Source organism: Monodelphis domestica, chromosome 3 (genome assembly GCF_027887165.1).
Source record: "Monodelphis domestica isolate mMonDom1 chromosome 3, mMonDom1.pri, whole genome shotgun sequence".
NCBI classification, from domain to species: domain Eukaryota; kingdom Metazoa; phylum Chordata; class Mammalia; order Didelphimorphia; family Didelphidae; genus Monodelphis; species Monodelphis domestica.
The window spans coordinates 412,102,867-412,117,869 of record NC_077229.1 but is presented as its reverse complement, the minus strand read 5'-3'; the positions used below and the strand labels follow the sequence as shown (position 1 = coordinate 412,117,869).

The window sequence follows — 15,003 nt, the reverse complement described above, 5'->3', positions numbered from 1 at the left end:
TGATAACAAGGTTTATTCATTATGAACAGGTAGGATTCACACCAGGAATGCAAGGATGGTTCAAAGTTAGGAAAACCATCCACATAATTGACCATATCAACAAGCAAACTAACATAAATCTCATGATTATCTCAATAGATGCAGAAAAAAAGCCTTTGATAAAATAAAGCATTCATTCCTAATGAAAACACTATAATGTTTAAGAATAGAAGGGCCTTTCCTAAGTATATTAAACAGTATGTATCTAAAACAATCTCCCAACATTATCTGCAATGCGGATAAATTAGAAGCCTTCAAAATAAGATCAGGAATGAAACAAGGATGCCCATTATCACCTCTATTATTTAACATTATACTAGAAACACTAGCAGTAGCAATTAGAGAAGAAAAAGAAATTGAAGACCAAGCTATTATTTTTTGTAGATGATATGATGGTCTACTTAAAGAATCCTAGAGAATTAACTAAAAAGCTAGTAGAAATAACCAACAACTTTAGCAAAGTTGCAGGATACAAAAATAAACCTACATGAATCAACATTTCTATATATTTCCAACACATTTCAGCAGCAAGAATTAGAAAGAGACATTCTATTTTAAATCACCCTAGACAACATAAAATACTTAGGAATCTATCTGCCAAGACAAACACAGGAACTATATCAACACAACTACAAAACACTCTCCATACAATTAAAATAAGAACTAAACAATTGGAAAAACATCAATTGTTCATGGGCAGGATGAACTAGTATAATAATTACAAACCTACACAAATTAATTTACTTATTTAGTGCCATACACATTGAACTAACAGAAATCTTTTTTACTGAATTAGAAAGAAACCATAGCAAAGTTCATTTGGAAGAACAAAAAATCAAGAATATCTAGGGAAATTATGAAAAAAATTTCTAAGGAAGGTGGCCTTGAAGTAACAGATCTCAAACTATACTATAAAGAAGTGGTCACCAAAACAATATGGTACTGGCTAAGAGAGGGAGTGGAAAATCAATGGAATAGACTAGGGTTAAGTGACCTCTGCAAGACAGTCTATAATAAGCCCAAATATCCCAGCTTTGGGGACCAAAATCCACTATCTGATTTTAAAAAATACTGCTGGGAAAATTGGAAGACAGTATGGGAGAGATTAGGTTTGGATCAGCATCTCACACACTTCACCAAGATAAATTCAGAATGTGTAAATGACTTGAATATCAAGAAGGAAACTATAAGTAAATTAGGTGAACACAGAATAGTATACTTGTCAGATCTTTGTGTAAGGAAAGATTTTAAGACCAAAAAAGATTTAGAAAAAAATCACAAAATGTAAAATAAATAATTTTGATTACATTACATTAAAAAGTTTTTGTACAAACAAAGCCAATGCAACCATAATTAGAAGGAAAGCAACAAACTGGGAAAAAATCTTCATAACAAACACCTCTGACAAAGGTCTAATTACTCAAATTTATAATTAGTTAAACCAGTTGTACAAAAACTCAAGCATTCCCCAATTGATAAATGGGAAAGAGACATGAATAGGCAATTTTCAGATAAAGAAATCAAAACTATTAATAAGCACATGAAAAAGTGTTCTAAATCTCTTATAATCAGAGAGATGCAAATCAAACCAACTCTGAGGTATCACCTCACACCTAGCAGATTGGCTAACATGACAACAATGGAAAGTAATGAATGCTAGAGGGGATATGGCAAAGTGAGGGCATTAATGCATTGCTGGTGGAGTTGTGAACTAATCCAACCATTCTGGAAAGGAATTTGGAACTATGCCCAAAGGGTGCTCAAAGACTTTCTGCCCTTTGATCCAGCCATAGCACTGCTGGGTTTGTAACCCAAAGAGATAATGAGGAAAAATACATGCATAAGAATATTCATAGCTGCGCTCTTTGTGGTGGCAAACAATTGGAAAATGAGGGGATGCCCTTCAATTGGGGAGTGGCTGAACAAATTGTGGTATCTGTTGGTGATGGAATACTGTTGTGCTCAAAGGAATAATAAAGTGGACGAATTCCATGTGAACTGGAATGACCTCCAGGAAGTGATGCAGATTAAAAGGAGCAGAACCAGGAGAACATTATACACAAGACTGATACACTGTGGTACAATTGAATATAACAGACTTCTCCATTAGTGGTAATGCAGTGATCCTGAACAATCTGGAATGAATCTATGAGAAAGAATGCTATCCAAATTCAGAGGAAAAACTGTGCGAGTAGAAACAGAGAAGAAAAACAACTTCTTGATTACATGGGTTGAGGGGATATGATTGGGGGATGTAGACTCTGGGCGAACATCCTAATGCAAACATCAGCAACATGGAAATAGGTTCTGATCAAGGACACATGTAATACCCAGTGAAATTGTGCTTTGGCTATGGGAAGGGTGGGGCAGGGGAGTGAGGGAAAGAATATGATTCTTGTAACAAAGGAATAATGTTCAAAATTGACTAAATAAAATTTTCAAAAATATAAATAAATTTCCTCTTTATAATATGTGATAAAAGTGAAAAGACAAATATTTGGAGAATGGGATTAAAAGTTACCTCAAAGAAGGAGATTAAATAAAGCAATTATTTCATTTTGCAGAATGCCTAATGTGCCTCCAAGGTGTCAGCTATAAGTCACTCTGCTAATAATCTGTGTTAAAGTAATGGCATCATCAAACCTTTTTCAGATGTGTAATTAAAACCAGGTTATAAATAAAATAGAAAATATTGCTCCTCACAAGAATCCATAGTTTCTCTTTAAAATACATAACATATGAGGTTTGATTAACCATGGTTGTGATGATTGCAAACCAAAAGCAATACTGCAATTAGTCATTCTCTTCTGGGTTGACTGTTAGACAAAGTGTGTAAAACTTCAAATTAGTCAGAATTTGTCAAAGGCACAGTATAACATTTATAGTTTATGAATGGTCCTAAACTAAAAACATTTAATCTGTTTATATGCAGAAGAGAGAGAAACAGCAGAAATAACTTTCAGGCCTGAAAATAGCGATAGATAATTGGTTTCATATTAAAAGATTTGAATTAAAGTCTTATTTTGTTCCTCATTATTTCATGACAGCCAACTCAAGGACTCTCATTAGTCATATCTATTTATGGAATATAATAGCCCATGTTCTAATTACTTGACAAAATCACTTTGAAGTTCAAATGAGATCAAGTGCTAAGTGATTTGTTATTATTACTTAGGATCACTGCATGAAATAATGGATTATAAATTTGGGAGATCTGGTGGCAGAGACAAGATGGTAGAAGAGAGGAAGCAGTCTGCCAAACATTCCAATATTCCCCTTTAACAACTTTAACATAATGCCTTAAATGAAATTATGGAGTGGCTGAACCAACAAAAGGTCAGGGCAAAACTTTCTTCCAGTCAATACAACCTAGGAATTTGGGAAGAGATCTGTGACATAAGGTTGAAGCCTGACCCTAAGCCCACATGGTTTATCAGTGGTAGGCTTCGATGTTGGTAACAAAAACAGTAGCAGCTTTGGGATCTCTCAAGTGAGAGAGAACAAGGGAACATAGAAATTGGTCATAGATTACAGGGTACCATATTCTAGCACTGGACATTAGACCAGTCACTGTTGGCAATTCTACCTGGGTAATAGTTCAAGGGTAGAAGGGAGCACTTTGGGATAAGAGAGAGAGGGAGCCCTGAGGAGCAGTATATCTTATTTTTCATAAGGAATCAGATACCCTGAGGAAGGGAATTGTTTCTGTTCTTAACGGAGCATGGGCCTTGAGGATAAATATCAAATACAATTCCAAGAGATTAGGGATTTTTTAATCATATTTACTAATGACTGAAGTATCTCTTTGTTCTAAAATAATTTCTTTAGTATATTGATCTGAAAAAATTAAATAAAATTGCAAGATTTCTATCCAAATCTGTACTATATCACTAGCAAGCTGTGTCAGTTTGAATAGACAACTGTACCTCTCTTTACATCATTTTTTTCAAGAACAAAATGAGGTTTATTTTTCTTCCCACAATAGTTTTCTAAGAAGCAAACGTTGGAGCCCACTTTTTCTTCTCTTCAGTAATGGAGATGATCAATGGTAGGATAAACCAAAATGGTAGATAATTGCGAAACCACTTGTTTTTTATTTTGGAAGACATTAAATATTTTATTATATAGCACATTTAACCACTTCATTAGGTTTTGCACAGATGTATAATATGTTAAAAATATATTTTCAGGATACACAGCAGCTGTTGTGGCTCAGAAGCAGATTAGGAAAGAAAGGTTAAGAGTATAGTCATTGGAGGCAAGAAATCAAGTTGAAATTGAAAATGCCCTGAGTATATAATACATTAATGTTATTTAACTCAAAGGTAATTTAAAATTATTTTTAAAGGTTTCTGTAATTCTACAATCATAAGGAAAGAGTAATATATCCTATTTACCAAAAAAAAAAGTCTTTGAAACTAGAGGCTTAATTAGCTTGATCATCTGGTCAGAGGAAATCCTTCACAGTCAAAATACCTTAAGGGAAACAAAGGAGGAAGAAGGCTGATATCTTGATGAACCAGAGTTGGTCAGGAAAGAATTAACATCAAGAAAATCAGTGGCTGAGATAAATGTAAATACATTTGATTAGTAGAGGGAGAGAGGACTAGCACTGATATTATAAGAGAATAAAGTTAAGTTTAAATCCTTTGACCCCAAATCCAGATCCTATTCCATTCTCCCATTGTTTCCTATTGCTTTAATGTTAATGCTTTCCCTCTGTACATAATTTTCATTCTATCCTATATGTGACTTTTTTCCATACAAAATCGTTTGTATGTTTTCTCCTCCCCTAGACTGTGAGCCCTTAAAAGCATGAACTGTCTTTTGCCTTTATTATATACCCAATGCTTCGTGTAGGTACTAAAGAAACATTTACTCACCAAACAACAAATAACCTCCTGACTTAAATGAACTTATTCTCTGAGTGTTTGGCTTCTTTTAAGCCACCTTTGGCTTGCCACTCACTGATGGAACTGAATTGATAGATACATTCTAGGGCCAGTTGAAACAAGATTTCTTTTCTGTTTTATAACCAGGAATCAAACCATTTCTCTCCCTTTAGAGTGACACGTTGCAATCTCAAGCCTAGACTCAAACCCTAAGGGAGAAACTACAGACTATTAAAATATTGGGAAAATACATATTAAAAACTAAAGTAGCACTACACATCTATCAGTAAGTGGGCAGGAAGAATAAACTACAAAGAAGTTTTTTCCCTTTTCTCCTATATCTTTCTTTCCTCCACCTTCTCACTGCAGGAACTCCTGTAAATATAGTTTGACATGTATGTCCTTTCTCAAGAAATGTGGAAAAGCAGATTCAAGGTTACCTAACTTGCCAGTTTTCTTTGTTACAAATAAGGAAAGAGGACATTAGGTTACACTTTGTCCCCCAAATTCTAAATTGAGAACCTATTCTTAAATGTTTTTAAAGAAAAGTTCAATATGTGATTAGAGGGGAGGAGACAATCAGGTGTGAGTCATGCTCATCATGAATCACAAGTCCACATTTAAACTGCTGTGTCTTTTAATGAATAAAAGATATAAAATAGAATAGCAGCAATGAGTTTTCTAAAAAAGTAAATATATTGATTAGGACTACATTAGTCCCAAGTGCTATAAAGTAGCCCACAGGATATAATGCAATGAGGGATAAACATTTGGATCCTTTAAAAACCTTTTAAAAAAGCTTCCATGAAAAGAAGGAGGGTATAACTGGGCTGCTATTGGTGCTATGCTTCTTAAGAATTGTGTGTGTGTGTGTGTGTGTGTGTGTGTGTGTGTGTGTGTGTGTGTTGATGTTTGTGTGATAGTTAAGATATTTATTGCTGACATTGGTACTAGCCAAATTCTCTTTGAAAAGTTCTGCCTTCTGTACATCCCAGCTCTAGGTTCCCTTCATCTACAGAGTCTTTCATAACCACTTCAGTCAACATTTGTCCATCATCTACATTTATCCACTGTTGTGATCTTATTCTCTAATAATTGTAGTTGGAGCTACCAAATTTATTGCTTAATCATACTCTCCCTTATACACTCCTCTGATTTTTTAAACATTTAAATTTTAAGTTCCCTTTTATCATGTCAATTCTTTTTTACATATCCCACATTAACTAATTTATCCTGGGCATAGAATACATGCTTAATTAATAACTTTCTTTACCCTTTCCTTCTGTTTTAGTATCAATTCCAAGACAGAAGTGCAGCAAAAACTAGACAATTTAGGTTTAAGTGAGTTGCACAGGATCATACAGATAGAAAGTATTTGAGACCAAATTTGAAATCAGGTTCTTCTTACTCCAGACCTGGCACTTTATTCACTGCTTTCTAGCTGTCTCTAACCAATAATTTTTGATCCATACAAATTCATACTTGACATGTCCTGCCAGAAGAATATGTTTTATTGATTCATTTACACTCTTTAATGGTGTGCATTTGTGACCATATGAATCTAGGTTGAATGAATAGTGATAGTGACTTTTTTATTTTTTATTTTTTTAATCAAAAAAATTTTTTATATTTTTAGAGGTTTATTAAAGGTTGAGAATTTAAGAAAAATACAAGTAAGAAAGGCACGTGCCAGGTGAGCCAAGAGGCCCAATTCAATTTCACTCACATCATGAGATGCATTTGCTTGCAAGTGGAAACAGGAAATAAAAGAGCCAAAACCCTTTCCAATCAGGTTAAATACCCCATCTCAATCTCGGCCCAGCTGAGAATTCTGTGAGATTATAAAGCATTCTTGGGAAGTGGAGCAAGGACTTCTTGGGATTGAAGTCCTGGATTCAAGTCTTCATTTTTACATCACCATTTGATCCTCTGGGAAGAAGGACTTCCCCAAAGGATCATAAAAACATAATCAATTTAAAGATTACAATAATTTGAGGATAAGAGAAAAAAAAGAACAAAACCAATAATTGCTGGACGCTTTGACAAAAAAGCCAGTTAGGGGGCAGTCCCCTTTGGCATGAAAGTATACATACGAATAAATGTTCAATCAACCACACCCAAAGTTCAATTTGGATTTCTTTTTTGTGCAGTTTGTGATCTGGAGGCATATTCATGGTGTCTTCTCCAACAGTTCAGTTTCTGGATTCAGGGAAATAGCATCTTTCTTTACCTAAAATTCTTCTCAAAAGGAATTTAAACTTTACAATTTAAATAATGATATTATTTACATTCCCCTGTTAAGAGGGTGATTGAAAAATACAGAATCACTTAGGGATGCATGCCTGAGGTATGAGGTATATGAAACAATTGGCAAGAGAAATTAAAAGGATAGATATCAGAAAAATCCAAAAGAAAAGAAAAAATTTCTGGATAAAATATAGACTATCAAAGTCTTATATATAAAAATTCTAAGTAAAAGAAAAATAAATCTATAACAGGTCCTTGAATCAGGGCCCAATCAAAATGCATTTACCCAGTCAGTAGCCAGGACTACAGAAAGGTACCACACTATGAAAGACAGAAAAGGGATCAGATTACAGGAGCCAAGGTTGAGATTCTTGGTAGAATGTGGAACAAGGAAGACCTGCTTTTAACACATGTTAAACAGCCACAACCTTGAACCCCAAACACGTTCAAGTCCTCTTTGTCTAGGCTCAAAATTACATCAATCCCACCAGGATTGGTTGGTTTCTTTGACCTTGTGCTCGATTGGCACTATGCAATGGCTCTTTTGTGTATATCTTGTCCTGGAATAAGACGGAATCATTAAGCAAAGTCCCATAATTTTTTTTATCAATTAGTGGCATCATTTTTACAGTCTCTAGCTTTTGGGGCATGCATTGACAAATGTATTTTAAACTTATAGTACTGAAAAATCAAAAAGTTAAAGAAAATCTTAATGCTGGTGACATGTGCTTGAAATATAAAAAAGGAGAGAAAAATAAACAAATAGTATATTGCACATGCAAGAAAAATATAATAATAAAAGAGCTTTAAAAATAAAAATGTAGCTTATAATTATTGACACTCTGTGTCAGCTAAGGAAATATAGAATACAAGGCTTTCTCACCAAAAATGAGATCCATTTCCTCTTTATGTCTGGCCATGATCCACTGTAAGTATGAGCAAATGAATTGAACAAGGTAACATTTTTATTGTTAAAGAACAGTAGTACAAATATGTAGTTATCAAAATCCCCCAAATTCTCAATAGCCCAATTAATTAAAATAGCAAACAAACACACTATCATATTTCACATAAGTTGCTGTATGACATTTAAAGAACCTATGAACTGATGGATATTTTTCACAATTTTTACAAATGTAGCAATTTTTCAACCTTGGTAATAAACATATTTTTTAAAAATAAAGTAAAACTCATCTTGGGTTAAGAATATAATCAAGAAATCTATATATCATTCTGGTGGAAATAAAGTAGTGAGTTGAAGAGTGTAAATGAGGGGTGCTCCTTTTTTTGGAGGCTTTTTAGGGGCACAAATGCCCTGAGATTAACTGCCCCAACTGCCATTCACATATTTAGAAATGAGGGAAGGTTAGGGGTTATAAAATGTATTTCACTTTAGCTACTAGAATGGGCCTTACCTCATGGTAGGGGCAGGCAAAAATGACCAGAGATTGTAAAAAAAAAATTCCAAGAATCATGTTTAAAAAACCCTTAAAAATCAATTGAGGTATTTAGCACATTAAATTTTCCAAAGGTAGTTATACAATTATAGCCAGTTCTGATGGAGTCTATCCATCCTCTATGTGACAATTTACAAAGTCAAAAATAGAAAGGCTGTTTTTTTCATATATGGGCTTAATTACAATGGTATTTGTTCAATATAGTTATAGGGGAAAAACAACAGAATATAACAGTAGTCAAAACTCAGTACATTAAAATGAACAGTATAACAGAATAATATTGAATGCAGTAATACATGAACTTAAAATCACAAAGTTAAACCTCAAACAAAGCAAACTGTAAAATGCAATAGAATACAGAGATTTTTTATAAACCATTGGAGTTTGAAATGCCTTAAAATATATAACCTCCAGTCTTTAAAGTTCCTTGGGTTATTATCCATTTAGCTGTCTATTATCCAAAGGCAAATTGATAAGGGGTAAGCAATGAGATCCAAGCAATCTGCTCAGGGCGACATGGCCATGAAGTGTCTCAGGTCAGACTTTAACTGAGAACCCCCCCATCTCTAGGCCTGGCTCTCAGTTCACTGAGCCTCAGAGTTTTTTCCCCAGAGTTAGCTAAATGGTTTTAGGGAGCTGAATCTCCTCCCTGACAAGCAGGTGAAGTCAATAAAAGGATCAATGCAATTAAAAGATATCTTTGTAAAATAGCCATGCTTTTAAGTTCCTGTTCGTAAGTCTCTTCTCTCCCTTTCCTCTCTCTCCTCCTATATGATCCGCCCACATGGTCAATATCCCTGTCCACATGGAGGCTTAGCCTAAGGGAAAATTACCCCCTTTGTTACCAACTGGTAGAAATGAGTCCTCCAAGGATTTGGGTTGAACAGGGATGGGGTGAGCGAGAGAGAACACCGGGGTGGGCAGGTGAGCTGCAATCTGGGTCAAACAGAAAACCAGTCTGGAGTGGATGGCTGCAGGCAGGCAGGGAGAAGTGGCCAAGCCGGGTGGGGTGAGCTATCTAATGGCTAGAACAAGCAGCAGCTTTGCGATGGTAAAAAAAAAAAAAAGCTTGACCAGAGAAATGTGGCTTAAAAAAAATTCTAGGCTAAAAAATTTGAGAAGTTCTCATCTAATCTAGTGGTCACCATAACTGTTATAATTAAAATTTAGGGGAACCTGAGGCAGGGTAGAAATTAGTTCTCTCTGCAAGGAGTATGATATTTTTAGAGGTTTATTAAAGGTTGAGAATTTAAGAAAAATACAAGCAAGAAAGGCACGTGCCAGGTGGGCCAAGAGGCCCGATTCAATTTCACTCATATCATGAGATGCATCTGCTTGCAAGCAGAAACAGGAAAGAAAAGCAGATAGTGACTTTAAAAGCAACATAAATGTGATCACCATGATCACCACCACCACCAGAATAACAAGAATAGTAAAACATACAACACAAAAATTAAAATACCCAACCATATCCTTAGCCCAAGCCTAAATGAAATTACAAATAGTCATTATTAATGTAATTCATTTCAATAAACATCTATTAAATGTCTATTATGAGATAGGTGTTGTGTTAGACAGTGGATACATAGAAGGAAAAGAGAAGGAAAATCATGTAGGAAGCGTGATCCCAGAATGTGACCTTCTATCTCAAGAAAGATATTCCTGTACATCACTAGACACAAAGGTTGCCTTGTGAATAATGCTAAGCTCAAGACCTCGAAGATCCAAGCTTCTATCCAAGAAAAAGGAAATTTCTAGGCAATGTGACACTTGGAAAATAATTACTCATGTGTCCCCTGTAGCTGGTAGAGTAGGAGAAAGGGATCAAAGAAGGAATGGAGAAACAAAGGAACTTAACTTTGCTCTCTTGTATGAGAATGACTTATATAGACATTATGAGTCTTATTAGTAGGGGATTTCCTTTCTAGTAGTACGAATTTTTTTTCTTTCCATGTAGAAACTACATAATAGGGTGCCATGATGAGTCTCACAGAGCCAATGGAAAGGCACATGTAGATTCCTATGGGAAAGTGAAATTCACAGGAGAGGGAGGAATATCATGTTGACTCTTAATGATTATAATTTCTGGTTCTTTTCTTTTTTCTACATTAGTTCATAGGCTCCTATGAGTCCTTTGATTGTTTCAGCTTTCTTTGAGTTTAAATAAAGGCTATTTTTCAACCTTGAAATCTTTTGTGGGAGGTAAGAAAGAATAGTTTGTTTGTTTTTTTTTTAAATCTATGGAAACCTAGTTGAATGCTATATTCAGATACTACCAAGATAGTATGACAAAACAGAAAGTGTTCTTTATTTATAGTTGGAAGAACTAGATCTAAATGTTGTATTTGCTACTTAATATCTATGTAACTTTTATCAAATTACCTAAAAGTATAATGGACAACTGAGGAAGATATGTTCTGATTGAAAGTCTTAAGTTACTTTCCTCTCTTCACCCAACTTTCTTATTCCCCTTCTACTTCCCTATAGGGTAAGGTAGGATTCTATACCCCAATGAATTTGGCTGTTCTTCCCTCTTGAACCAATTCCAATGACAGTAAGGTTTAAATATTACCTGTTACCACACTCATCCTCCCCTTCTTATAGTAGTATTCTATACCTCCATGGATCTCTTTATGTGATATAAATTACCTCATTTTAATTCTACCTTCCCTTTTTTCTTAGTATAACACCCTTCTTATTTTTAATCCTAGTTTGTTTGTTGTTTATATATTATCCTAAGCATGTTAATAACACACCCACTGTTTATGTATACTTCTAACTACTATGATAATGTTAATGTTTTAAGAGTTACATATATCATCTTTCCATATAGAAATATAAACAATTCAACCTTGTTGAAACCCTTATTTTTTTTTCTCTTTTTATTTACCTTTTTATGGTTCTCTTGACTTTTGTATTTGGACATCAAATTTTCTGTTTAAGTCTGGTCTTTTCTTCAGGAATGCTTGGAAATCTTCTATTTTACGAAATGATCAGATTTTCCCCTGAAAGTATATAGTCAGTTTTGATGGGTAAGTGAATTTTTGTTGTAAACCCAGTTTTCTTGCTTTGTAGAATACCAATTTCCAAACCTTGAGATCTTTCAATGTGGAAGCTTCCAGGTCTTGTGTAATCCTTATTGTGGTTCCATGATATCTGAATTTTTTTTTTCTTTCAGGCCACTTGTAGTATGCTCTCATTGGCCTGGGAGCTCTTGAACTCAACTATAAAATTCCTGGGAATTGCCATTTGGGGATTTATTGTAGGAGGCAATCTATGGATTCTTTCAATGTCTATTTTGCCCTCTTATTCAAGAACATCTTAGATCATGATTGAAATTCTTAAAGCAAACCATGGCATACTACTTTTCCACTTGTCCAATATGCTATAATGGTGAATATTGAGGTGGGGTCACAGGCTAGAACTAATGACTCCTAAGTTTTTATAGTTCTGAAAGTATGTTATGTTAATGGAAATATTTTTTAATCTTTCCATAACATCAGTATAATAAGACCTAAGCTTGAAGGTCCTTGGGATTTTTTGAGAAAAAGTGATAATGGTCTCTGTTGTTTGTGGTTTATTTTTGCCATATTATCTCATTCAAGTATTGCAAACCTTTAAAGAATATTTTTGCCTAATAAATGTTTAGGTAACAGCAGAGGCCATGATACTACGGCAGTATCTCAGTGGCCAGTTCTCAAGAGACTGGCAATAAATGGGCTATAACTTCTTCAAGGATATAGTAATGACAATCTTTCAGGCTTTTTACAAAGGGTTTATCCCCACAACAAAACGAAAACTAGATATTTCAATGATCCCCCACTCCATTGAAGTTTCATAAGTAAATGATTTGTTCAATAGCCTATAATAGTAGTAAGCAATGATATGAGCCAATGTTTAAAGCAAGATTTTTTACATTCATAGCCAATGTTCTTTCTACTATTACACAATCTTTTCATTTAAAGGATTCAGCCTTGGGCTAAGGACTCCAAGGAAGGGGCATCTGGAGAGATTTTACAGTTTGAGAGACAAGACTAAAAGTAATTCCTGAAATATATTTCTCTGCCTGGTGAACAGCTGGTTTGGTAAGGAACTATATAAGGGTGGCTACAGAAGGGGGAAAAAAAAAAACACTTGAGTATGCCATATTCAGACTTGGTCAGACTCCCAGATTGCTCATCAAGGAATTGTTTTATGATGAGGACAAATGTTCACTTAAAAAAAACAGAACATCTTTCAACCTCTAACTCAAAAGAAAATAAAGACCAGCACATTTCAGGCAAATACATTATCGCCTAGATATCGTCTGCTGGTTGATAAAGAACAAAGGAATTTTTTCAAAACAGAGCTGAGAAACGTATTATATCTTTTAAATATTTTTTCCTGTTAACAACTGCAGAGAAATGTAGATCCAAGTCTCACCAAAGAGTGTGTATTAATCAGAATTGTTGATAGATTGTTAAAAGAATTCAGAAATGCCTTAAAAGTTTAGCAATTTATTGGACATGTTAACTCATTGCTTCAAATATCTCCAAATCTGATGGCTTCTCTTCCTTCTGTTTTCCCAAACCCATTTAAATGTTTTCTTTTGTGCTAAAGAAAAATAAATAACTGGATTAAACGTATGGTTATATGATGTGTAGTAAATAGCATTGAATTTGAAAACAGTTGACCTGGGATTGAATACTTATTCTGACACTTATGTCTGTGGACCCTTGAGGAAATCACTTATCTTCTTTGAGTCTTAATTTCCTTAACTGTAAAATGAGTGAGTTGGACTAAGTACCTTCCAAGTCTTTATCCATGATCCTATGAAGAGTGTTTAGAATCTCAGCTGCTCTTAAATGAAGAGATGGGAGGGGGAAGGGAATATCTTCCTCCATCTCATAATGGTGAACACTTGCAAGACAAGATAAAGCTGGAAAGTTTCTCTAAAGTTAAGTCTTCTGCTCTGCATAAAAAGAGTAAGGCTAATTACTCTTCAAATTAAAATAGCAGTTTCTTTTTGCTCTTCAATCTTTTCAGATAGATTATAGCAAATGCAGGCTTGTTTGCTCTTATTGCTTAATGAGAGGGGAGAAGAAATAAGCTATTAAAAGGAAAATTACATTATGTCCCTTTTCTTCAATTACTTTGGCACTCCTTGAGTACCTGCTAGATGTTCAACATTTTAATAATCTCCTGTTGTAGATTCCAAAAATGCACTTGGGTGCAAAGAATAGAGGGAGAATCACAGAAGAAATTTCAGTGGAATAAAATCCATGGGTTGACACTGAAAAAGCTAGGCAATGGCAAGTCATAGATTTGGGACAAAGAATTAAGAGTGAAAGCTGAAGAGAAATTGGCAACACAGGATTGTAATGAGCACTGAGGTGGATCCAGGACTAATCCTGTAATTTCATTGTAGATATAAGATCAACCTAAAATAAAACAGATTATCAAGGTTTGGTAACAGTAATGTGTGATGATGCCTAGGTATGAATGGTCTGAAAAAGAATATAAGGTAGATAAAAAATCCACTGTATAAGAAGAAATTACTAAATAAAGATTCTAAGTAATTAATGATGATGCATTCTATATCTATATACATCCTGAGAGAAATATTAAATAAGATATAATTTTGAACATGACCAATTTAGAACTTTGTTTTACTTTATTGAATGCTTGTTGTAAGGATCTATCTTTTTTAACCAATGAGGAAAGGAGTCAAGAGAGAGAAAATTAATGATTGCCATTTTTTTTTAAAAAAAGTAAAGAATATATAAAGTTTAAAGGATAGGGTGAACAATATGTCAGCATCCAAGAAAAAGAGCACAAACCAGGATATGATAACTACTGAAGTTCAGAGAAAGATTAGCTTTCCAAATTCCAGTGAATGGGTCAGAACTCAGGAAATCAATAGGAAAAAAGAAAAGGGAACACATTGATAACTGAGGTAATTTTTCTGCCTCAGTTTCAGAACTTTTAGATCTCATATAAAAACAGAACAGAATCTGGTGTGACCAGCCCAAGATGGTATAATTAAAGGACACTAGGGAATCAACCAAAAATAATACCAAAATAATTAACAGTAGCAAAGTTTCAGGGTATAAAAAACATAAAAATTATCAATAATTTCTCTATACCATGAAAAAAATCCAAAAGCAAGAAATTGAAAGAGAAATACAATTTAAAATAAATATAAAAAAGCATAAAATACCTCTCCTCTAAAGACATATCAGGAACTAGATATGATTCCAATTACAAAAGAGTTTTCACATAAAGTCAGATCTAAACAATTAGTAAAATGCTAGTTGCTTCTGGATAAGTTAAGCCACCAATACAATAAAAATGAAAATCCCATCTAAATAAATTTATCTATACAGTGT

The 15,003-nt window shown here is 34.1% G+C and overlaps 1 long non-coding RNA gene across 1 annotated transcript in view; it reads right to left on the bottom strand.

Moving 5' to 3' along the window:
• LOC130458484 (uncharacterized) overlaps positions 1-15,003 on the bottom strand; it is a 59,544-nt gene that overhangs the window by 29,731 nt on the left and 14,810 nt on the right. The window contains exon 2 of the long non-coding RNA XR_008917825.1: positions 11,526-11,640. This is a non-coding gene — a long non-coding RNA (uncharacterized LOC130458484). The remainder of the gene's footprint in view (positions 1-11,525; positions 11,641-15,003) is intronic.